We start from the raw sequence: 26513 nt of genomic DNA on the forward strand, positions 1-26513 counted from the left end.
TTCCACTGGCCCTGGGAGGATGCCCCTTGATGATACCTCTGTTCCCTCCAGCCTGGTTGAGAAGGGAGATGGTGCAAAATGACAGGTAGGTCATATCTGACCTCACCTATGGGAAGAACGGGGCCTCTGGTGGCATGACATTAAGAGGTGTCTCTCCATGGGCTTATTAACTTTTCTAAAAAGTTAAAAACTCGACACCACATCTTGAGCAGAACATTTTTAGATACCCCATTTGTGAGGTATTAAATAATGACCAGAGAAACTGCTCCACCTCTCATCCAAGAATAGAAGAAATTCCACAGACAGAAACCATCCGTCTGTAGAGAGACATGTGTATCCGTGAATAGCCACTGTCTTCCGCCCAGGACGCTTTGGATGCCCACTTACATACATGTGGTGGGGGCTAGGAAAACGTTTGCAAACATTAGATCTAAACATAGTGTGTCGATAAAGTTGGAAAGAAAAACTTGTGTAAAACAAAGCTGATACCTGAGACTGGGGTTCAGCAAAAACATCTGAACAATGACAAGCAAGTGGGATGGGGGCTGGTTATTAACAGGGGTGCCCAGGGTCCCTGGGTGGCACAAACGGCTTGTGCTAGGCTACTAGCTGAAAGGTTGGTAGTTCAAATCCACCCAGCAGTGCTGTGGATGGAAGGTCTGGTGACCTACTTCCGTAGGATTAACTAAACCCAAACCCGTTGCCATTAGGTCAATTCCCACTCAAGGCGACCCCCTGTGTTTTAGAGTAGAACTGCACTCCATCGGGGTTTCAAGGGCTGTGACCTTTCAGATTATGGAAATAGATGCTTAGGTGGGGCCCTAAGTCATGGAACAAGCCCAATCTCTTCCTTCTGCCTTTGCTTTGAGTGACTGATTTTTAAGTCCTCTCAGGTCAAAAATGAGAGAGCCACTTTTCTCCTTAGTAGCCAAAGTATTCACTGCCCTCGCCCAAACCTGGGTCCTGACTGGGTCTCTGGGCAGCCAACTGGGAGCAGTGAACGTTGAGATGGCTGTCTGTAGGTGGGTCTAATGGGGTGACCCCAGCGCCCACAGAGACTCGCAGAGCTAGAGTTGGTGCCTCTGCTGCACCGTGTTCTGCCACAAAGATGGTCAGTGGTAGTGATGGCACGTGCACATAAAAAACCCATCACTGTTGAGTTGATTCTGACTCAGAGCAACCCTACAGAACAGAGCAGAACTGCCCCATAGGGTTTCCAGGGTTGTCGTCTTTACGGAAGCAGACTGCCACATCTTTCTTCTTTGGAGCTGCTGGTGGGTTCGAACTGCCAACCTTTCGGTTAGCAGCTGAGTGCTTAACCACAGGGTTTCTCAACTGCATATAGAAGATGTTTAATAAACACTTGACAGATAAATGAGTGGACAGCAATCTAACCAAAAGCTTCTCTTTGTTTTCAAGCTACGCCTTTTCCCTCCTTTAAAAAACTTACTTTAAATCAACTTTATTGAGGTATAATTTACATACAGTAAAAGGGACCCACCCATTATAAGAGTTTTGACAAATGTATATGCCATGTGACCATGACCACAATTAAGATATAGAAACATTCCCATCATCCCCCAAACTCCCTAGTGCTTCTTCGCAGTCAACTTCCACCTCTATCACCGGTTCCAGAAAACTACTAATTAGTCTTGCCTGATCCGGACCTTCCCACCAATGGAATCCTACTCCATGTTCTCTCTTGTACCTGGCTTCTTTTGCTCAGCATAATGTCTGTGAGATTCACCTGTGTTATTGCACAGAGTTCGTCCCTTTTCATTGCTGAGTAATATTTCATTGTCTAGACAGACCACGATTTATCAGTGAACATGTAGGGTAACATTTGGGTTCTTTCCTGCTTTTGACTAGCCCTGTGTTTCAATTTAACCATAATTGCTCACCTGCATGAGGGCTGGATGCATTTCTCCCCTCGTGGGCAGTGAACGAGACTGCCTGGACACCCACAGCTTCCACAGACGCATGGGGTCAGAGATTTGGATTTTATCAACCTCTTGCCCGTTCTCTCCCCTTCTTGTTCACTCTGCTCCAGCCCCACTGGCCAATAGCTCCTTCTATAGATAGTATGGAAATTGACCCCTGACCTGTGGTATGAACTGCAGCTATTTTTCCCATTTCATCATCTGCCTGTTGATCTCACTTGGAATGTTTTTTTCTGGTCAGAACTTAGCCTCTTTGGGCCTCTCCTCCTTCATTTGTAAAATCAGAGGGCTGGGCTAGAGTGACTCTAAATTCCTTGCCTCTCTGAGTCTGTGATCAGTACCCGAGTAAGCGAGAAGTGATTCTGTCCCCATAAGCATTCCTGACTACTGCCCAGCAGTGACGCACCTCACAGCACCAGGGCACCAGCACGGCCAGCTTCGTGACAACTTTCAAGTGGGTTTAGATTTTCATTTTTGGAGCAAACCTTCTAATCTCTCCAACCTCAGCTTGTGCCCCTCCCTCTCTGCCTTTGTTATGCTCAGAACATCCTGGCTTCTTTCTGGAACGTTCCAACCTCTTCCTACCTCAGGGCCTTTGCACTTACTGGCCCCAATTCCTTAAATGCTCTTTCTCTAGGTCTTCTCGGGTTGGTTTCTCTCTGTTTTTCCAGTCTCAGTCCAAAGGTCACCTCCCCAGAGTGGCCCCCTGACCAGCCCCCTAAATGTTCCTCCTACCCCAGTCATCATCCTCTGCCTGTCACCCTGCTTTACATCTGTCCTGCTCTGTCTCTGAAGCATGGCACTGTGTTACCTGTCCACTTGCTCTGTATCCTGAGATTAGAATACAGCAGCTGGGACTTGCCATTCTGTTCAGTAGTAGCCTCTGAACCCAGAACAGTGCCTAGTGCCCACGTGGAGGCAGAAAGTTACAAGCCCCCTAATGTTTCCAGGTGGACATAGGTGGCTCAGTGGTCGAATTCTGGCCTTCCAAGCAGGAGACCCAGGTTAGATTCCTGGCCAATGCACCTCACGTGCGGCCTCCGGCGGGCTGTCAGTGGAGGCTTCCATGCTGTTATGATACCGAACAGGTTTCAGCAGAGCTTCCAGACTAACACAGACTAGGAGGAAAGGCCTGGAAATCTACTTTTGAAAATCCGGCAATGAAAACCCTATGATCACAGTGGTCTGATATACAACTGACCATGGGGATTGTGCAGGACCGGGTAGCATTTTGTTCCATTGTGCATGGGCCGCCACGAATTGGGAGCCAGCTTGACTGCACCCAGCAACAACGTCTCCATACAAAAAACTATGATCCAATTCTCATTCTTGCTGCATCCAGTTTCTAGTAAGCACACCACCATCCCTGGGTTCTGGGTGGGCTAATAAATCTTGGCAGGAACAGCCTCAGAGAGAGAAAACATTCTTGGAGGCAGAAGTTTATTTGCTTGGATGCTTTGTCCTCAAGCAGGGTGGCCATTTAGAATCTTCTGAAATAAACCTGAAGGCGCAGGGGTTCTTTAAGACATCAGATTAAAAATAAGTCCAAATCCATGTCACAAACTACAGTCAGGTTTATATCCAGCTGTACAACCCCCGTGTTCTTTTTCTGTAATCATAAAAATGTCCTACTGTGGTATTTGCAGAAAATTCTTGGACCACGCAGTTTCCAAAGGCCTGGTTCCTCTCCTGGGGCCTCCAACCCCTGGTACCCAAGTGACACTAATTCACTGTTGCCTGAAGCTGCCTCCTGTCTCAGGGTGCCCCCACCAGTGCATACCAATTTCCTTCTCTTCCTTACTTCTTGTCCTGTGTGCTTTTTCACCCTTTGGCCAAAGGATTATTTTAAAATCCTTGACTCTGAGATGATTACTGAAGTCTCTGGGTGGCACAAACAGTTAAAGCGCTCGACTACTAGCCAAATGGCCGGCAGTTTGAACCCACCCAAAGGCACCTCAGAAGAAAGTCCTGGCAACCTGCTTCCAAAAGGTCACAGCTTTGAAAACCCCACGGAGCAGTTCTATTCTGCACACATGGGGTCACCAGGAGTAAGAATCAGTGGCAACTGACAACAAGATAATTACAAAAATTTTTTTTGATTAAGTGTTAGATTATAGTGACGATAAGCAGAATCAACGGTTGTTTGGGGTGGGGAGGCAGAAAAGGGGATGGAGCGCAAAGGGGCACGAGGAACATTTGTACGGTGAGGGAGCTGTTTTGTGTCTTATTATGGTGGTGGTTACATGACTGTGTGCAAATACCACAATTCATCAAACCGTACGCTTAAAACTGGTGAAGTTTATTATATGTAACTTATAACTTAATAAACAAAAAAGAGAAAAAAGCTTAAGTGGTAGAAAGATTGTGTTTCTATACAAAGTAGGCACTTGAATGAATCAAAGAATATTCATGACTACCGTGAAAATATTACTGGCTAGGCTTAGTTTCTCTCATGGGGTGTGTTAATATTTCCAAATATCTTTAAATTAGATTCAGAAATGAACGAGGCTGAGCTCACCAACATCTCACCACTCAGTTCTTCTCTCCTGCTTTCAGCCAGGGCAACCAAAAAACCAAACCAGCTCCAACTCATAGCAACCCTACAGGACAGGGTAGAACTGCCCCACAGAGTTTCCAAGGAGCATCTGGTGGATTTGAACTGCCGGCCTTTTGGTTAGCGGCTGTAGCTCTTAACCACTCTGCCACCAGGGCAGTGCTCCAAATAATCCCGTGTACATGACAATTTAGTCTATAGTTAGTGATAACCAAAGAAAATTCATCATCTCTTTTAGAAATTCATCATCTTTGTTTTTTTCTCTTAGACCTCTGAAATCATGTATTCATGGAACAAACTTTTCCTGAGTTTGAAATATGTTCTAGGCACCATAAACCAAAAAAACCAAACCCGTTGCCATCAAGTCAATTTCGACTCATAGCGACCCTATAGAACAGAGCAGAACGGCCCCACAGGGTTTCCAAGGAGCGGCTGGTGGATTCGAACTGCCAACCGTAGAAGCTCTGTATGGTCTGTAGCGAGCTTTTAAAACTGATGAGTCCCAAGTCCAGTAGTCCTCAGATGAACCCCAGGAATGCGTGCTGGAAACGTCTGTAGTTTATCGCGAGAGATAGGGGTTCACTTTTACTTTCTCTTCATGTAGAGAGCCAATGGTCCCAGCTGTAATCATTGAAAACTCCAACCCTTCCTTCCTGAATTACTAATGCCACCTCTATTTTTTATTTCGAGTCTATATAACCCAGATTTTCATCCAAACTCATTCTGCAGACAAGAAAAATGAAGCCTTGTAAGGGTTAAGTAATTCACCCCAGGTCAGACTTTTAACACCTTACCATGTTTTTCCACTCTGACCGCAAGATGACCAATCTAGTTCCTATCTATACTGACCAGAGAACTCGGGGCTGAGGAATCCTCACCTGGATACCTGGCTCAAAGCCCAGAGGAAACATGAAGCTACAGTACGTGCTCAGCAAAGCCAAGCCTCACCCCCTTTGTAGCAGGAGGAGGTGACGTCTATCGTAGCTTGCCGCTATACTCACTAGAGTCACAGCTGAGGACACGCCATCCACATAACTATCATTTTTCAAGGCCCCCTCAGCCTACATGACAAAGGTATCAGCTGGAAGGTGAGAAGACGATGATGCAACCTTGTACATACTTGTTATCTCGATTCTCCCCTCCCCCACCCCACAAATTCCATCACGCTAAAGGCACTGACACAGTGGCTAAGAGAGATGGACTGACTACTAACCAAAAGGTCGGCCAGTTGTTCCTTGGAATCCCTGTGGGTTAATTCTACTCTGTCCTATACAGTAGCTATGAGTCTGAATCGACTCGACGACAACGGGTTAATAAAGGCACTTATCCGACATTCATCTGTCAGTTTGTTGTGCTGTGGTGGCTTCCATGTTGCTGTGATGCTGGAAGCTATGCCATCAGTATTTCAAAGACCAGCAGGGTCCTACGACCAATGACTGCCCAGACAGGGAACACAACAGAGAACCCCTGAGGGAGCAGGAGAGCAGTGGGATGCAGACCTCAACTTCTCATAGAAAGACCAGACTTAATGGTCTGACTGAGACTAGAAGGACCCCAGAGGTCATGGTCCCCAGACCTTCTGTTAGCCCAAGACAGGAACCATTGCCAAAGCCAACTCTTCAGACAGGGATTGGACTGGACAATAGGATAGAAAATGATACTGGTGAGGAGTGAGCTTCTTGAATCAAGTAGACACATGAGACTATGTGGGCAGCTCCTGTCCGGAGGGGAGATGAGAAGACAGAGGGGGTCAGAAGCTGGCTGAATGGACATGAAAATAGACGGTGGAGAGGATTGTGCTGTCTTATTAGGGGGAGAGCAACTAGGAGTATATAACAAGGTGTACATAAATTTTTGTATGAGAGACTGACTTGTAAACTTTCACTTAAAGCATAATAAAATAAAAATTAAAAAATCAGCTGGGTCATCCCTGGTGGGCAGATTTCAGTGGAACTTCCAGACTAAGACGGACTAGGAAGAAAGGCCTGGCAATCTACTTCTAAAAATTAGCCAACGAAAACCTTATGGGTCACAAGAGAATATGGTCTGAATTGCTTGCTTTGGACATATCATCAGGAGGGATCAATTGCTGGAGGAGGAGATTGTGTTTGGTGAAGCAGAGGGTCAGAGAGGGTGAAGGAAAACCTTAGTGAGATGGACGGGCACAACAGACACAACGATGGACTCAGACATGCTGGCAATCGTGAGACTAACAGATCAGGCAACACTTTGTTCTGTGGTACATAACGTCACCAAGGGTTGGAGTTGACTCAGTGGCATCCATCCACCCACCCACCCACCCACCCATCCATCCACCCATCCACCCATCCATCCGCACTTACTTCAATGCAATAAAAGTAGCAGAGAGACCCCACTGCCTGAGTAAGATAATTCGTAAGCTCATTTTATCCCAAATGCTTAGAGCTGGAGAAGGACATGTTGCCTGCACATTTTTTCCTCTTCTCCACTCAGCACCCTTAATCATACGTTGAAATTGCAAACACCAACCCTGTGGAATAAAATCTCAGCCATCACCACCCCCTCCCCGGGTCCAGCCTGGCACATCTGAGCGCTTGATAAATGTACTGTAATCTAAAGAAAATGGATGGGGCGTTTTCCTCTTTAAAACCCCCTTCTTTTGTCTCCCCAGGAACTTGGTATTTCAATGGTCTAATGTTTCAGAAGATCTATTGTCCCAGTTCACAGAAATCCAGGCAATGCTCCAGATTCCGGTGTGATTTCAAGGTCTTTCAGGCTCAAAGAAACTCAAGCGGACCTTCACTCTAGCTGCCCGTGGGCCCCCAGGCTTGCAGCGCATTCTGGAAAGCTTGCAAAGCATGGACCTGTGCTCATGAGTCACAGCTGTCTTCCTCACTCTCCTCCCTCCTGCCCTCTCCTTATTAGGGCACCTTTGCTAGTTTCTGCCTCGCCAGCAGCTTCTCAGGTGGGAGTTTCCAATCGTTTTAATCACCATTCATTATGACACACAGGATATTATACAAAGGTCCCTGTGATTTCTTCTCCCTGTATCCCATTTCTTTGCAATTTCCAATGTAGCAAAGAGGAACAAAGGAATTCCATCAGGTAAATGCCAGGGAAGTTATTGTCTCTCAGATTTGTCAAATGAAAAGGCTGGCGACAAAAAAAAAAAAAACCAAAAAACCCAACCAGCTACTGTTGAGTTGATTCTGACTCAGAGTGACCCTGACCCATGGCGATCCCGACTCATGGTGATCCCACGTGTTGCAGAGTAGAACTGTGCTCCACAGGGTTTTCAAGGCTGTGGCCTTTCATAAGCAGATTGCCAAGCCTTTCTTCCAAGGCATCTCTGGGTGGGGTCGAACCATCAACCCTTACCGTTAGTAGTTGAGCGTTTAACCACTTGCACCACCCAGGGTTCCAAAAGGCTGACAAATGTGATTCAAAAAAATTTTAGATGAGTCCCAACCAGTTGCCTCAATTCTGGGTGTGGCTTCCTGGGGGGAGGGGCTCAGCCCTCCTTCACTCTCTCCACCTAAAGAAGATGAACTGAGCGGCTCCTGAACTGAGTGGCTCCCAGCCAAGGACCGGGCTAAGCCTGGGCCCCAGGAGATAAATAAGACGACGGATGTACAGTCCTCAAGAAGCACCGAGATGTTGAGGGAGACAGACACAGAAACCAGAAAAGTATAACATGAACCAGCATGGGGCCTTCCATACAAGAGGCTGATCAGTCACGGATTGCGTGGGAGTCATATTTTAAAGCAAGTCCATGAAGGGAAACCAATTCTGGTCAAAACAGCCTCCGGCCTCTCTCAGGAAGGTCACATGCAGACCAACGTCCTTCTCCCAAGTCCACCGGGCTGGGGCTTCCTCTGTGGAAGGAGCTGGTCCCTGCTTCTCCAGCCGAGCACCAGAAAAAGTAGGGATTTGCTCTTTGGGACCAGGCTTGGAAAATCCATTTCATTCAATTGTGCATGGTCCCTCCAAGCACAGGGTGCTGACACAAGAGGCCAAGGAAGTGACACCAGCCGAGGGGACCACAATTCACGCTTTGACCTCACACACGCCGTGAGGCCACTCACAACTTAAGTGACTTCTGCCGCCTTTATTCCTTGCAGGGGGCAATTGCAGAATTCACCTAAGTTAAATGTATGTTTGTCTGGCCCACCAGACCCCACAAGGAAGTCAGCAACTAGAGGGCACCAAGTAAGTTCGAGGTATCAGAAGACACTGAGGATCAGCTATTAACTCCCTGGGGGTGGTGGTCAGCGGAGGCTTCACAGAGGAGGCATGACTTAAGATGGGTCTTGGAAAATGAATAGGAGCTTGCCAGCCAGGGCATAATATGATGAGTGTTGGGAAGGACAGGTGGAAGGAACAGCAGGTGCAAAGACACAGAGGTGTGAACATGGCTTCTCTGGGACCATAACAAGAAGTTTAGTTTGGCCAGAGGGCAAGAGAAATGAGGGTGAAGAAGGCCAGAGAGAGGGTCAGGGGCCAGGATGGAAGGAGATTGGCTGTTGGTGATGGTCTGGGTATCCCCCGGGGGGCACCAGCATCTCACGGCAGCTTTGTGTAGTGGTTATGAGTGCAGATTCTAGAACCTGACTGCCAGGTGGATTCCTGCCTCTACCACTTACCAGCTTTGTCCCCTCGGGCAAATTACTCACTTGCCTCCTTCAGAAAATGGGGATAATAATGGAATTGCTGTGAGGAGTAAATAAGTTAATACCTATAAAGTGCTTAGAATGGTATCACGGAGTCCGCCTGTGTTATTGTTGTTATTAGTAATACCACATTACAACGATGACTCTGGTCATGGGGCACCAGGGAAGGATGTTAAGCAGGGAAGCAATCAGAGCATCAGCCTTGTTCCGGCTCTAAAGCTCAGGCTCCTCTGTGGTGGGGCCAGGGCTAGGGTGAGGTGGGTAAGGCACCTAGCATGTAAGCACACGACATGGAGAGTGAGCGCCTTCTTAACGCTTGCACCCGAGGCGCCTCATCCACTCCACACTAATCCCAGCCCTGCTGACTAGGTAGTAAAGTCCTTCTATCGTGTAGGCTCATGTGACTCCAGCATCCCTTTGAGGCTCAGAGAGGTAAACGCCTTCCCCAAGTCTGCCCAGCTCAGGAAGCAGCTGAGACATTCTGGTTCGACCTCGGCACCCCTTTCCTTCTCACCACTGCAGGGTGTCATACTGAGCTGCCCTCTTGAAGCTGCCAAGGCTGAACGAGTCAGCCAACAGAAGGGGAGGAGCTGCCATTTTACTGTGTGAGTGGACTTGTTAGCTGGCACCAGGGCCTGCTGTGGGGACGCAGTGCTGGAGTCCTACTAATCTGTGGATCTGGGGCAGCGAGGCTTGAAGGCGGTGGAGGGGCAAGTGGCTTAGACACCCTAAATCTATCAGTCATTAACTTGACCAGGTCCATTTTACAGACCCGTAAACTAAGGTCTACATCTCACCAACATGAAGACCACTGAACCACCTACCTGGAAATAGTTAATTTCCCACATCCACATAAGAAAGAACCGGAACACAAGTGGCCCTTTCAGGCAATAATCAGTCTCTTTCAGACAGGAAACCCTTGGAATCTGGACCCCAAAATTCAAAAGCCGTTGCCGTCGAGTTGACTCCAACTCATAGCAACCCTCAAGGACACAGCAGAACTGTTCCACGTGGTTTTCAAGTAGTGGCTGGTAGATTTGAACTGCTGACCTTTAGGTTAGCAGCCGTAGCTTTCAATCACTGCGCCACCATTACAGCAAACGCGTAATGAGTGCTCGATACGTGCCAAGCTCCGTGCCTACATTTTTTTTTTAATTATGGCAAATATATAGGTAACAAAATGTTTGCCATCTCTGCAACCCTCATATGTACAGGTCGATGACATTAATTACGTTCATGATGCTGCTCAGTCACCACCATGAACTGCTCCCAAACTTTTCCAACACCCTTATCAGAAGCTCATTGCTCCTAATACGCTTGCATTTGATAAACATTTATAAATCTTCAAACTTACCCCAGAAAGTAGTTTATAACAATCATCCCCATTTTACAGACAAAGAAACTGAGGCTTAGAGAGGTTAAGTGACTTGTCTGGGCGTATATATATATATATTTTATATGGTTAGTAAGAGACAAAGCCAGGGTCTGTGCCTAAACCGCTGACTCCAGAGCCCAGGGCGTCATAAATGACTGTTCAGTGGAGATAGCCCTGCCCAAGAAATTCCACACACCACCGGGCACTTTTTGACAAGAATGGTTTGTTCTCACCATCAAGTCAATCAAAGACAGAATAAAACATTTCTAAGCTGTTGGCTCTCCGGGGGGTTTCTGGGATATGGAAAGGGAAAGATGTTTGTTTAAAATGGTCAAACAGGCACATTGCAAGAATACAAATCCTTCATTTCAAAATACTTCGCAAGTGTAGTCTGAAATTAAAGTTCTCTGGAATTTGAAACTGGGGTATGGTTCTCGTTTTATTTTATTTTTGGCGTCATCCTGGTGCAAGGACCTGAGAACGGTGAACCTGGCATGGTTTAGCTGCTGATGGTTCCACAGCGATATGAAGTTTGCCTGGGGGGCTGTGGGTGGCTAGGGGCTGAGCTGGTGGCAAAAGAACAGCAGCCAGGATCCTGGAGCAAAGCACTGGGAATGAAAGGCTAGTGCCAGGTCTTGGCAGAGGAGCATCCGTGGAAGTCTCGGCCCCTGGGGATAACTTCTTGAGGCTGCTGTGAGCGAGACTCACAGGCGAAATCAGTTAGACTCACAGGCTAAGTTTAGCAGAACCCTCCATGTTCCTATTCACTAACCTGCCTTTCCTTTAGCTGGGAGGGGTGACTCTCAAAGGGTCTCTGGTTTGATTGGCAGGCAATGCTTCCTCCTGGCCCAGAGACCTACCTGTCCTTCCAGGTATCTGAGCTCTGAAGCCACTTGTGGGTTGGCTTGGAAATCAAGCAGGCCCTGACAAGACCCACCAACTCCCCTGCACTCTTCCCACCTCCTTCCCGGGCTGGCTTGGGGGAAAGCAGCCTGGAGAGGTGGTGGGACAAATCTGCTGTCTTCTGTGGAATGGTGGTGCCTACAACTCATCCCCAGAAAGAAGCTGGAGCAAGATATGGCAGTTGGGCAAGCTGGAGGAATACTCCAGGGTACTGTGGGGGGTCTGGAGGAAGGGGTGGGTGGTAGAGCAGGTGACCGCCCCAGTCCCCAGCCCCCAACCATTCTCACTCCCAGTTGATGGCACTGAAGTGCAAGGACTCACCTGCTACGCCACCACCACAGCTGCACAGGCTCTCCAAAGGACAGGGCCACATCGTGAGCCTATACACTCAACATTGTAATTATCATTTAACTCCCAGGAGGGACTGGAATCATAGGTCCACAAGTTATGAATAAAGAGCCTGGGGGTGATCTAGTATAACCTCTTAGCCCTTGCAGGTTGTACCTGGGGAGGTCAGGGCAGGGAAGAAGGCACAAGGAAGTAGGTAAAGGGCACGAACAATGACACTTGGTTTTGTAACTCTAATGAAAGCTGGCTGACCCTGGCCACATCACTCAAGGTAATTTTGCCATGGCTTGCTTTGGGCATGTCATCAGGAGGGGTCAATCGCTGCAGGACATCGTGTCTGGTGAAGTACAGCGCCAGTGAGGGTAGAGGAGACCCTTAGTGAGATGAACTGGCAGAATGGCCACAATGATGGATTCAAACATGCTGGAGATCACGGGGATGACCAGGTGCTGATACAAGCAGGTTAACAAGATTGAGTCCCAACCTCTAAAGTAACATCCAGGGACTTCAGGACTCAAGGGATATGAAGTGGCTATCCCTTTCAGTGAGAGGGACCAACAGCTTCCTTTAAAATAGTTTATTATTTCCAGAGTTCTTAGAATGATCAAAGAGTACAGCACAATAAAGTTCAAATACAAGTGTTAAAAAGAGCCCTTGGACTCCTAATCAATCCAACTTGTTGGGATAATTTATCAAAACAGGCAGCCGGGGTGCCCATTCATTCACTCCCTGTGCTTAATCTCCAGTCTCCTTCGGAAAGAAAATTACTATATGCAATGAGGCAAGTCGTTTATTTTCTAAAGTGACTGGACCACCCTCCAAAGATGACACTAGTGACCAGCTGTTTGCAGGGTGTCTGTGAATTGCTTTTCTAAAGTGGTGATGGGTTTGCATGGGGCCATTCAAACCCTTTTTTTGTATCTTTCCCTTTCATGATCAAAGACACACATCTGTCCTGGAGATGTTATGTTAGCCACCCACAACTAGGGTCTGGGCCACAGTCCAGGGCAAAAATGGACGCCATCTATATATGAGTCCCTGGGACAATGGCCATTTCCAACCCAAGACATGGACATGAACATTTAACTCTGTATTGTAGCAAACCACATCGGATGGAGGAGGATTTCAAAGGGGACCACAGAGGTAGAGAAAGCTGCATGGTAACAGATGTGGAACGTGGGAACTGCAGAACTGAACAACAAATATAACTCAGTTTATGACCACAGTAAATAATTCATGGCAATATGCTAAAACGCCACAGGGCCACTTTATATCACATTAACATTTTATGAAATGTTAAAGAGGTTCATTTTGTCAGGCCTTGAAGTGTGAATCAAAACAACCAGGAAAGTCACTGAGGATCACAAGGACGGATGGGGAAGAATCAAAGGAGCAGATTAAAAAACCAATCTGTGTGCACGCTCAGGGCAATACACTCAACGTTGGGCCGGTAGTTCCCCCACCACACCTGCAAAATGTTGAGAAGTTACTGAACCTCTCATTTCTTCAGAGCATTCCAGCCTGAGAGTATTGAGTTCCAACTGGCCCAACCTTGCCATCAGAGGTTAAAGAGTTGTCCAATGTCTTGTGATAAAAATTAAGCGCGGAGATGGTTAAACAAGACTCCAGACAAAACGCTCTATGATTCCATTTATGTCAAGTTCAAGAAGAGAAAACTAACTTATGGTTTTGTAAGTCAGAAGAGTGGCTACCTTTGGAGGGAAGGTATTAACTAGGGAAGGGCAAGAGCAAAACTTCTGCCAATGTTCTAGATCTTAATCTGGGTGATGGTTACAAGACACACATATGCAAACACACACAAGCATGCCTGCACACACACATACATACACACATATCTGTATATACGTGTTTGTATATGTGTGGGCATTATACATATATATGCAAAATTCGTCAGGGTATACACTTACGATTTGAATACTTGATTGTTGCCATAAAAACAGATTTTAAAACTCAAGAAAAACCATTGCTACTATTTGAAACTTTCTCTGATGGTTCAGGAGATCAACCCTCCCATAGCCCCTCTGGGCATGCACCAAACACCTGGGTCCTGCACCAAACTCCTGGGTCCTGCTTTGTGCCTGCACAGTACTGGGCACTGGGGTCTCATGGGCAAATGAGTCAAAGTCTCTGCCTTCGGGGTGTTAGGATCTTGCAGAGCTTCCCACTTCTTGCTACCACCAATTGTCTCTTGCACAACTCTGAAAATGGAGAAGAAAAACCTGTTGGCTTCTGATTAACTGGTCATTACCTGTGGCCTGAGAGGCAAAGTGCAGTGAGTTACGCTGGGGGTGGGGGTGGGGGGCCGGTTTGCAGTTGGTTCATGGGTGTTGTCCCAGACTCGTGAAATGCGGAACCCTGGAGTGTGTCCAGGCTTCCTCTTTGGTGAGAAGAGAAGTATAGTGTTGGAATGGGATACACTAGCACATTTACAAAGCAAACCTTAGAGTCAGAAGGCATGTTCCCTTGTAAATCCAAGAATCAATTGTTAATCATTAATTTTAATAATGACCAAAAATTAGGCAAAACTACTAAGACTCAGAATCATACATACTCATAATAATGGCTTTGAGGAATGAGCGAGAAATTTTTCTTTAAACAAGAAAAATTATGTCAATAACTATACCAATACCAATACCCACTGCCGTTGAGTCGATTCCGACTCATAGCAACCCTACAGAACAGAGTAGAACTGCCCCATAGAGTTTCCAAGGAGCACCTGGAGGATCTGAACTGCCGGCCTCTTGGTTAGCAGCCATAGCTCTTAGCCACTACGCCACCAGGGTTTCCTGTCAATAACTAGCAAATGCAAAATATGGAGAAGAGTTATGAAAAATCAGAGGGAGCATTTCCCTGGTGGAGTCCCTGGGTGGTGCAAATAGTTAATGTGCTTGGCTGCTAACCAAAAGGTTATAGGTTCAAGTCCACCCAGAAGCACCTCAGAGTAAAGGCCTGGAGATCTACATCTGAAAATTCAGCCCTTGTGAGAACTCTACGAAGCTCAGGTCTACTCTGACACACATGAGGTTGCCAGGAGTCCAAATCGACTCAGTGGCAACTGGTATTTCCCTGGTAAGAGAAAAACTGGTCAGAACTTCACTTAGCCTGTGTTGGCCACTTGCACTCACAAGACTTCCTTTCATCTCTCAATGCTACAGATTGAACAACAGATTTTCGCTTAAAGACAGACGACTGTAGCTACTTTAAGAAGCATTCTGACAGGATCGCATTCTTTGGTGATTAGGAGCGATATAAAATTTTTACTTGTCTGAACATAGCCAGGAGCTGGTCAAACTAAAAAAATTTTAGTTTAAAATGAGCTTTTCCAGAAGGTTATATCAGCCTATTTCTACCTTATTATTCATCGTCCCTCAAAGGATAATGTAGAGACGGGTGGGGCTTGGGGTGACTGGGAAATGCTTCATCACCAAAACAGCCACTTTTGCCTTAGTTCATCCAGTGGCTTTGAACATCCAATCATGAGGGAGAAGGCAGGGGAGGAGGAGAAGGTCCCATGAAGACAGAGATCTGTTCTGGGGCCCTGTGAATACTGGGCCCATCACTCAACCTCACATGAGTAACACTTCCTGCCTCGAGTGCCCACTCACTCTCACTTCCGTCACTGACTGGGCCCATGCTTGGCTGGGCCACTTGGACAAGCCACCTTACTTCCTTAAGTCTCAACTTTTCCATCTGTAACATTTGGAAAAACACCAACTGTGTGAGGCTTTTACAAGTAAAAAAAAAAAAATTTTTTTTTTAATGAGATTATACGTATAAAGCACAGAGAATAGGGCCAGACATGTGGCAGGCCCTCAACTAGTGATGGCCACTATCATTACCACCCTTACTGGTGGACGAAGCTGCGAGCCACTGACCTTGTGGTAGGCAGAATTCTAAGATGGCTCCCAATGACCCACAGCCTTGTGTAATCTCCTCCCCTTGAGCGAGAATGTGGTGGGCTTTCACTCATGTGGTTAGTTTATGCTGTATGGCACAGCTGCTGTAAGCAAGGGAGATAATCTGGTGGGCTTGACCTAATCAGCTGAGCCTGTAAAAGAGATTGGGTTTTTCCTGGAGAAAGAGATTCAAAGGAGAGAGGAATCTGACATGATAGAGATTATCTATAGTTGGTTTTGAAGATGGAAGAGGGCAAAAGGCAAGGAATTTGAGTGGCCTCTAAGAGCTGAGAGTAGCCTTGGGCTGATGCCAGCAAGGAGATGAGGGCCTCACACCTATAACCACAAGGAACTGAACTCTGCTACAATCACATGGGCCTGGAAGAGGACTCTGAGCTCCAGATAAGAATGCAGCCTGCACATAAACCAGAGACTACATCAGCCTGAGACCAGAAGAACTAGATGGTGCCTGGCTACAACCAATGACTGCCCCGACAGGGAACACAACAAAGAACGCCTGAGGGAGCAGGAGAGCAATGGGATGCAGGCCCCAAATTCTCATAAAAAGACCGGACTTAATGGTCTGACTGAGATTAGAATGACTGCGGAGGTCATGGTCCCCATATCTTCTGTTAGCCCAAGACAGCAACCATTCCTAAAGCTAACTCTTCGGACAGGGATTAGACTAGACTATGGGATAGACAGTGATGCTGGTGACAAATGAGCTTCTTGCATCAAGTAGACACATGAGACTATGTTGGCATCTCCTGTCTAAAGGGGAGATGAGAGGGTAGAGAGGGTCAGAAGCTGGATGAGTGGACTCAAAAAGAAATAGAGGAGGGAAGGAACGTGCTGTCTCATTAGGGGGAGAGCAACTAGGAGTATATAGCAAGGTGTTTATAAATTTTTGTATGAGAATCCGACTTGATTTGTAAACTTTCACTTAAAGCACAATAAAAATTAAAAAACAAACAAACAACAATACACATAGCTCAACCATGTATACGAGACTAAATGGGCACACCGACCCAGGGACAAGGACGAGAAGGCAAGAGGGGAGAGGAAAGCTGGACAAATGGAAATGGGGAACCCAAGGTCGAGAATGGGAGAGCGTTGACATGTCATCTGGTTGGCAACTGATGTCATAAAACAGTGTATCCATTAATTATTCAATGAGAAACTAATTTGCTCTGTAAACCTTCACCTAAAGCACAATTAAAAAAAAAAAAAAGAATGCAGCCTGGCTAATACCTTGATTTTAGCCTTGTGAGACCCTAAGCAAAGAATCCACCCATACTGTGTTTGAACTTCTGACCTACAGAACTCTGAGCTAATAAACGGGTGTTGTTTTAAGCCGATATGTTTGTGGCAATTTGTTATGCAGCAATTGAAAACTAACACAGGACCCATAACTAGATGAACACTAGGCAGGGAAAGATGGGGTGGTTTTTATAGGACCTGCAGAGCTGCTCAAGGAACGGGGTTTGGACCATACAAGATATTGTTTGGGACACCGAGCCTCCCCTTTTACCTCAGTGTCATTATCATAAGTCTAAAATATTGTATTTACTGTAACTTTAGTGTCCAGATGCTAGAAAGCAAACAGGGAAGGAGGTGGATGAGCAGGTCAGAGAGGTGATGCTGTGGCTGAGAGGTCATGGCTGGTTATCTCAGCTTGACCTATGGGCCGAGCAAGAGGAAGAACAGCGTCCCAATCGGAAACCAGAAACCCAGAGAGATCCAGTAGGGAGTCTGACTTTTTAAAATCCAAAGAGTTCAGAAGTGTTAGGCTGTGAGGTGCCGGCCAAGGCAGAAGACTAATAGGAGGTAGTCTCCAGAATGAAAGCGCTAACTTAGCAGCTCCCATTTGTTTTGCATCTGCCATATGCTGCGTACTTTCTACACATTTCCTTTAGGTAGATTGTTCAAATTCATTTGCTGGGAAGACACACACTTGAGATTCAAACCCAGGACAGCCTAACTCCAAAGCTATGTACCTTCTGCTACTCCAAGATGTCCACCCTCAAGGTCACAGTCTGCTGGGCAGCCTGGGCCCAAGTGCTCGCCCAGCACCCCAACTAACGAAGAGCAGTGGTCCAAGAGACGTGTTTCAGTGTGTACCATTCAACACCACAAACACAGAGAGAAGAGCTGTTGTTTGTTTTTCCAAACACCCACTATGAATACCCACTCTGCCCTTTGCCCTAATAAGAGGCTCCTGGGACCACAGAAAATGTTCCATAGGTAGGAGGGCGGGTAGCCATCCAAGACAAGGGCTCCTCCCTTGGCCTGTGATCTTGCCCCTCACTGAGTCTCCAAATTCTTCCTCATTAATGACAAGTCCTGGGCAACCAGGAATGGTAACGGCTCATCTCTCTCATCTCTGACATCTTAACCCCTCCCTTGGTGCCTTTACTTCCGATACTTTGGCAGCAGTCTACGCTCCGCCTTTTATCATTGTCTGAAGGCTGACCAATAGCTGACTCACCACCTGCTCCTTCTTTGCTGCAACTGGAAGGACAACTGCAGTACCCGCCCACTGCAGCCAGTGGCCATTCTGAATGTTAGCCTCCACTGAATGCCAGCTGGAGAAGGGTCAAATTGGTCTTCTGGGGGCCTGAGGTTTCTTAACTGTGGAGATCCAATCTCTGATCACTTAGGGAAATATGATTGGAGAACATGGATGTGCCATCAAACCAGGGGCCAGGGCAGCCAACTGGGAATGCATCCTCTGTTTAAACCTCCTCTTGTTTTAGGGACTAGGGATTAGCACCCTTTCTGTTTGTTTGTTTCCAATAATTAAAAGGAGATGTCAACTCACACAGCCTGAGCTGGGGAGTGAGTCTTAGAATGAAGCTCTCAAATGACCTTGGACCAAGTCAAGAAAGTGATTCCTCAGGCAAACCAGGCAGCCCAGGGTAAAACAGTTCAGCAAAGGAGGATAGCATACTCTAGATCTTTGGGGCCAGGACAGCCCCAGGAGGTGTTATATCAGTGAGGATGGCCATTATGGAATATGTTGCATCAGAGGATGGTTATTACGGATGGTGTTATGTCAATGAGAATGACCACTATGGAAGGTGTTAAGTCAATGGGGCAGCCTGCACAGATGTGTTACATGGAGGATGGCCACTATGGCAACTGTTATGTCAATGAGGGTGTTTATTATGGAAGACAGTATATCCACAAGGATATCTGTTATGGAAGGTATTGACATGGTAGGCTTTTAAGTCAACAAGGATGGCCACTATGGAAGGTGTTTAGCCATTATGGAGGTGATATGTCAATGAGTACAACCATTATGGAAGGTGTTACACCAACTAGGATAGCCAGTATTGGCACCTGGACAATGCTAGTGGTGGATCTAGCCACTGATCTTGGGATAACTACACCAAAAATTCAGGGAAATAAAAAACTAAGTTGAGGGACCAAGAATGCTGAGATGGGGGGCTTTAAGATGCCTGGATCCAAAGCACACTGTGTTGGTGGGTAGAAGGAAAAAGCAGATGGGTATTCCTGAGAGGAGGGAGATCAAGGGTCAGAGCACTCTCCTTTTCGTGAGCCATATACCTTCCTCACAGCAGGAGTTGCTCCTATTGCTAAGTGCTGCTGACAAGGAAGGAAGAAGAGAATGGGAACAAAGCTCAGCTAGAAAATTCCAGAGAAAGGAGGCACTTAATCCTCATTCATCTAAATTCTACTTCTCTCATACAGCTGGCTTCCAGTTATAAGCTAGACACTGAAGAATTAACTCTGAATATCATTTTTAGATTACTTAGTAAGCTGTCATTTCAGAGGTGGTAGAAGATCCCTTTTTAAAGATCAGAACACCGTGAAATTATTGGTATTCAGTAACAGAGCCATGCTTCTGTTCCAAAATGAGGCCAGTCTCTGGGTTTTGTTAAGGATGTCCCACAGACCTCAGACACCAGAAAGACGTTTGTTCTCCTCCTCTTTTTTCCTGCCTACAGAATCTATTCCCCAGCCCCAAACTTTAATGCAATTCTTATTTAAAAAAAAAAAAAAAATTGCTGTCAAGTCAACTCTGACTCACGGCGACCCTACAGGACAGGGTAGAACTGCCCCATAGGGCTTCCAAGGAGCTGATGGTGGATTTGAACTGCCGACCCTCTAGTTAGCAGCTGGAGCTCTTAACCACTACGCCACCAGGGCTCCCACAATTCCCATACATACATTAAAAAAAAATCTATAGCTATAAACCTGTATTTTTTATTGTGGCAAATACATATGTAATAAAACATTTGTCATTTTTTACATGTACAATTCAGTGACGTTAATTACATTCATCATGTTACTCAACTATCACCATTATCTGTTTCCAAATTCTTCCAATGCCCTTATCAGAAGCTCAGTGTTCCCTAAGGAATGACCCCTTCATTCCCCCTCCCTCTCACCCTTGGTAACCACTAATAAAATCTGGTTTCTTATATACTTGGCTATTCTAGATATTTCACGTAAGTGGGATCTTATAATATTTGTCCTTTTATGACTGACTTATTTCCCTTAGCACAGTGTTCTCAAGATTCATCTCTTTTATATATATATCTTTTGCTGTACTTATCACACTGGACAGTGTTGCAAACTCAGAGGTTTTCAAGGGCCCACGCAGGTAGTGGAAACCCTGGTGGTGTAGAGGTTAAGTGCTATGGCTGCTAACCAAAAGGCCAGCAGTTCTAATCCACTGGGTGCTACTTGGAACTCTAAGGGGGAGTTCTACTCTGTGCTATAGTGTCACTATGAGTTGGAATCCATTCCACAGCAACAGGTTTGGTTCTGGTTTGGTTTATGCAGGTAATATACATGAGATAAGCCAACATAGTGAGGAAGATCTTTGTTGGATCAGAGAATGTATGTTCTACTAAAGACTTTATACTTCAACTTTTTTTCAAAACATATCAAACAAAATTGGAAGGCACCTGTTGTTGGTAGGTGCTATCGAGTCGATTTCAACTCATACAGACCCCACGTGACAGAGCAGAAACGCCCCACAGGGTGTTCTCGGCTGTAATCTTTACAGAAGCAGGTCACCAGATCTTTCTCCCTTGGAGCTGCTGGGTGGATTTGAGCCGCCAATATTTCAGTTAGCATCTAAGTGCTTAACCGTTTATACCACCAGGGCTCCTCCCAAGACCCCTAGGCCACCAGTTCCTGTTGTTGTTTGCTGCCATTGAGTCGGCTCCAACTCACGGCGACCTTACGCACAACAGAACGGAATGCTGTCTGGTCCCGTGCCACCTTCACGATCACGGGTTATGTCTGAGGCCACTTTTGTGGCTGTTGTGGCAGTCCATCTCACTGAGGGCTTCCCCGTTCTCGCTGATCCTCTACTTTACCAGCTGATTGGTAGCCCCGGTGGACATGTTTGAGTCTCTTCTAGGTGGTGAGCCCCTCAAGGACGAGGGACTGGCGTTTTCTACCTCTGTATGCACAGGAGACCCCGACATCTGTGGAATTTGGTACCAAAATGGCCCAGGACTGGGCTAGATCTTTTCAAGACATTCTAGCTAAATATGAAATCCTCTAGGCCTGCTCACGGTAAGCCCTAAAAATTGGATACGGGAAAAAACGGAGCAAGTTGCTCTTCAAGACAAGTTGCTCCAGGTGGAGAAGACAGTTTTTGATCACCAGTTCCCCAATTCCTGCTGACTTAACACGGCTACTCCATCCCTCCGACATGACAAAATTCTTGTAGGAAGCAACTTTACTCTTTTTTTTTTTTTTTTAAGACAGGCTCTACACTACAAAAATTTGTTTTTAAATGCAAGGAAATTCAGGTTAATGGCTACACTCATACCTGGCTTTGAACTTTTTTTTTTAACTTAAAAACATTTTTAAGGCAAAACTACCATGAGAGATAGCAGATCAGTGGTTGCCAGGGGCCGAGGGCAGGGACTGACAACAAAGGGACTGGGGAACTTTGTGGGTGACGGGAATGTTATATCATATAATTGACATCACTCATCAGATTGTACAAATGAGATTGGTGTGTTACATTATACCTCAAGAAAGCTGAAGAATATTTTTTTTACACTTAGATAAATAATATGTCATAAAGTAAAAAAAGAATTGAACAGTAAAAAGTCTTCCTCCTAACCCTAAATCCAGTTCTCTTCCAAGAGGCAACTAATGATACCAGTTTTTTATATGTCCTTCTAGAGATAATCTATGAATGTATAAGTACACATCTATAGTGGGTATAGTTGTGGAAAGCCCTGGTTGCATAGTGTTAAGTGCTACGGCTGCTAACCAAAATGTCAGCAGTTCGAATCTACCAGGCGCTCCTTGGAAACTCTGTGGGGCAGTTACTCTGACTATAGGGTCACTATGAGTCGGGATCAACTTGACGGCAATGGTTTTTTTTGGTATATGTTGTAGCTGTTAGTTGCTGTCAAGTCGGCTCTGACTTATGGTGATCTTATATTTAAAGGAATGAAACACTGCCTGGTCCTGCGCCATCTTCATGATTGTTGGTATGCTTGAGTCCACTGTTGTGGCCACTGTGTATTTTGAGTGTCTTCCAACCTGAGAGGTTCATATTCTAGCACTATATTGCCTAGTATTCTGTGGTGAACCATACAGCTTTCAATGACTAATTTTCTGAAGCAGATCTCTAGGCCTTTCTTCCTAGTTTTTCTCAGTCTGGAAGCTCCGCTGAAACCTGTCCGACATGGGTAACCCTGCTGGCATTCGAAATGCCAGTCACACAGCTTCCAGCGTCACAGCAACACACACATAGCCACCACAGTAGACAAACTGACAGACAGGTGGTAGGTATATCTATATACCACCCCTATTTTATTTTGCCAAAAGGTAGCATGCCATAGCCCCTGTTCAGAACCTTGTGTTTTCAACAATACATCCTAGAGGCCATTCCATGTCAGCACATAGAGAGCTCCCTCATTCTTTTAAATGGCTGCTTAGCATCTAATAGTTCGGATGTATGACGGTTTATTTCACCAAGCTTCTAATGATGGATATTTGGATTGCTTCCAGTCTCTGGCAACTGGGCAAGAAGGAGACGATGCTTATCTAGAGTTTGAAGCTGACAAGGGGACATACCTTCCCTGGCTTCCCAGGTTCCTGACTAAACTTGAGTTGTGTTCCCCACAGAGGTGGAGGCCAGGGGGGCTGGGAGAGAGTTACTTCAAGGGTTCCGCTGCATTTGGGTTGTGGTGGGCTTCTGCCAGATGACCCAAATCACAAGTTGAAAAACGTCTTCTGTGTTCTGACAAGAGCGTCCCCCTGACAGATTTAGTCCAGGGGCTAAAAGCTGACAAGATTGTCAGCAACTTGCAGGCCATTTTGGGAGTAATTCTACATGTTTCAGCAGGGCTTAGAGGCCACGGCCCTGCCAGCTCCATGGGGGATCCAGCTCTGGTTTCACGGCCTAGCACACTGCAGCCCAGTCTTGGCTTATGACACCTGTTCACAAAGATAGCTGTAATCTTCAGAGGCCCACTGGGGCGTTCTCATTCATTTCTCGTGTGTAACCAGGCATGACACTGAGTTATATAAAACTGGTCTGGTCAGTTCCATGTAACAGGAAATTCTTGTGTGTGTGTGTGGGTGTTCGTTTGCAAAACATTTTTAAAAACTTGTACTAGTGTCTTTGAGAACAACTTGTTGTAGCTTTTAATCCAGGAGCCCCACTTCTAGGAACTTTCCCCACAGACATCCTCATTGGTACCCAAAGCTGATTGTGCTAGGATGTTATCGGAGGTGCAGAAACACAGTGTGTAACAGCAAAAGCCTGGAAACAATCTAAATGCCTCCCAATAGGGAGCTGGTTACAGAGACTATGGCCTGGCATTTTTGTCCAGGTTGTCTGTCCGTTCTTCTTGGGCCCAGCTCAAATAATCAAAGTCATAACAATTCTCATTAGTTATGAATTTGTCCCAGGCCAGACGCTGTGCTGAAGTGATTTACATGCATTATTTCATTCCATCCTCAAGCCAAACTCAAAGCCAACGTTTCTATTTTGTAACGGAGGACGTGGAGTCTAAGAGAGGTTAAGTAACTTGCCTGAGGTCCCTGTTAATAAGTGGCGGAGTCAGGATTTGAACCCAGCTTTGCCCAACCCCAAAGCTGGTCTGAGCAAGGTTGTTTCTGAAAAGCTAGAAAGGCAACGGCCTTTCCTTCCATTTCTCTGCCGCTCTCCTGCTGCCAGTTTCCAGCCAGGAATCTGAGCCCTTTGTGATGTACAGTTTGAGGCAACAGGAAATGAAGCAGTGAGCAAGCACCCAGAAGCAAACATAGAGTGACAGAGGCTGGGTTTGTGCTCAGAGATGCCCTGAGGCCCAACTCCAGCAAGACTTGCCAGCAGGGCAGTCAATAGTGTGGACAGCCTGTCACCACTGCCAGCGCCCTCCTGAGACAGCCTCCCCGGCTGCCCACAGCCTCCAGCCCAGCTTAGACCTCCAGCATGAGCAGTGTGTAACAGCTTTCCTTCTGTGCAGCTCCGCTCTTGGCACGCACCTCCTCTCTGTGGCCGCCACGCCACTCTGCACAGAAGCTGAGTGTCTGTCTGGATCCAGGTAGTGTTCTGAGCCCTTCAGACGCAGGGGCTTCATCTCACCACCTTGGTACCCTCCACAATGTCCCAGGACCTGCTCACTGAATGTTTGTGAGTTGTTCTCAGGCTATACAGTGCTTAAGCCAAACACCCTGGTTTGAAATAGCCTGATGTTCCTGCTTCCGGATCAGACACAGGAGACATAGCAATTTTTTGGAGGAATCAGGCATGTGCATGGCCGTACACCATCCTTGTGGCTCTCAGCTGGACCACATTGTCAAGTGTTGCAGAAGCTTCCTCAGGGTTCCAGGTGTTCTGTGATACTGCAGGTGGCCAAGTGGGCAGGCACAAAATCAAAGATGATGGCCCGGCTTCAACTCCTTGCAATCCTTGGTCTAAGAAAGTTGATGGAACGTCTTTAGCACCTCAGACAAAGGCAGCCGATGGGCAGTCCACATGTTTCTGCAGGAATGGTATGATTCACCCAGAATGCTTTGATCTTCTGTCATTGAAGGTAGGCGTGTTTGTGCTTTGTTTAAAATTTAAAGAAAGTTCCACCATCTGTGTTCATGGAACAGTTATACATTTTTCTCAAGACACTTCTAAATTTAATATTTAAGGACGGAGGCACTCTGAGGTGAGGAGTCTGATGGTTTCGCAGACATTGCTGAGCTGTTTCCATCTAGCAGAATGGACAGCTGTTAGCAAGAGAACAGGTCTGACCAACCAGGCTTTCTATGGCTCCCTTGGCTTGGTCTCTACTTAACAGAGAATGGAAAAGTGCAGATGATTTCTTTTTTTTTTTTTTTAAGTACCGTAATTAAAGAAGAAACTACTAATTTCATAAAAGTTTCTGAAGTGAGTGTTTGAAAAGCAAATTCTGATTTTCTACCGTGTTCTATCACAAATTCAGCACTATCAGGTAAAGAAAACCAAACCAACTGAGTTGGGATATTGTGGAGCACTGAAGTTACAAGGAGAACTTGCAGGCCCATGGAAGTTCTTGTCATTATCTCAACTGCAACCAAAAAACTGTCTTTCACATTATGAGGATACTACTGGGCCATTTCGTGAAGCCAGATGCTTTTGGTTCAACTACTTCCTTCTAGTCTTTTTTTCCTAAGCTCACAAGTGAGATACAGACAGAAACACAGCAAGATAACACAACTAGAGTCATACTGTACATACATAAAGCTTTATACCATGCTTCCTTCACTAAAAAATAAGCAAGTCTCCATTGTTTTTCAGCTGTTCCCCTTAAAGTTTTCCAGGAGTGGGTGCCTGCAAACCCACCTACACCTCCATCCACTCCTTCCTGGACACACATTTAAATGGATCAGCAGAGACTTATGGGAATGTTCTACACAGTGAAGACATCAGAGAACCTGGATCAAGGGGGAAGTTGCTCCAATCCTCTGCAAGGACCCAGTGAGCTGTGGTCCCATCTGACAACCCATGTTTTCTTTTTGCTGTTTTTTCAGCTTTCTCAGTATTTGAATCCACACACTGTAGCCCCTGGGACTGTGTTCCCCTTTTCCTCCTCTTCTGTCTGATTTGTGTCAGATTTGGAGCAAGAAGACCTGGGCTTTAGTCTTTCTTGCCCTTGCCACCTTCTAGTAATGTGACCTAAAAAAGTCAGCAAAGCTTGTTCCCTCTCCTAAAAAGACACAGTATAACCTGGGTAATGTATGCATTTGGTATCTGTCTTGTACTATCCATTTGTTTATTCCATAGCTGTTTATTAAAAGCCTGCTATGTGCCAGATGCAGTCCTAGTCACTTAACTCATGGTGGTTGGGTATGAGTCTCCCAGAGGTGGCCCACTAGATCACAGGCGTCCAGTAGGTCCACAAGTCAGCTTTGATTTCAATCAGCTCATAAAACATTAGAACTGGAAGGTTCCTCTGCATGGTCCAAGCCCCTAAATTAAAGATGAGGAAACTGAGGCCCAGAGAGGTGAGGCAACTTTTCCCAAGTTCATAAAGCTAACTGCTGGCAAGACTGGAGACTAGAACCCGGGTGTCCGGACTCTTAAGCCAGCTTGCTCTTACCACTCTGTCCACTGAACAAGGTCAACTTCCTTGGACTACGTTTCCCAGTCTCCCTTCCAGTCAGGTGGGGACATGAAACTGCTAGCCGATGGAATGGCAGTAGAAGTGGTGTGGACCACTTCTGTTCCTGGCCCATAAAAGGCCTTCCAGGTGAGATCCCTCATGCTCTTCTTTTATCTACCTGATGAACATGGAAGCCACATGTTTGAAAGTAGCAGAGCTAGAAGGTAGAGGAAGCCTGGGT

At 46.2% G+C, this 26513-nt stretch overlaps 1 protein-coding gene across 1 annotated transcript in view; it reads right to left on the reverse strand.

The window, feature by feature from the left end:
* Positions 1-26513, reverse strand: part of CDCP1 (CUB domain containing protein 1) — a 76560-nt gene that overhangs the window by 43248 nt on the left and 6799 nt on the right. The gene's annotated exons all lie outside the window — the stretch shown is intronic.

The sequence above is a fragment of the Elephas maximus genome, chromosome 20, assembly GCF_024166365.1.
Source record: "Elephas maximus indicus isolate mEleMax1 chromosome 20, mEleMax1 primary haplotype, whole genome shotgun sequence".
Classification (NCBI taxonomy): domain Eukaryota; kingdom Metazoa; phylum Chordata; class Mammalia; order Proboscidea; family Elephantidae; genus Elephas; species Elephas maximus.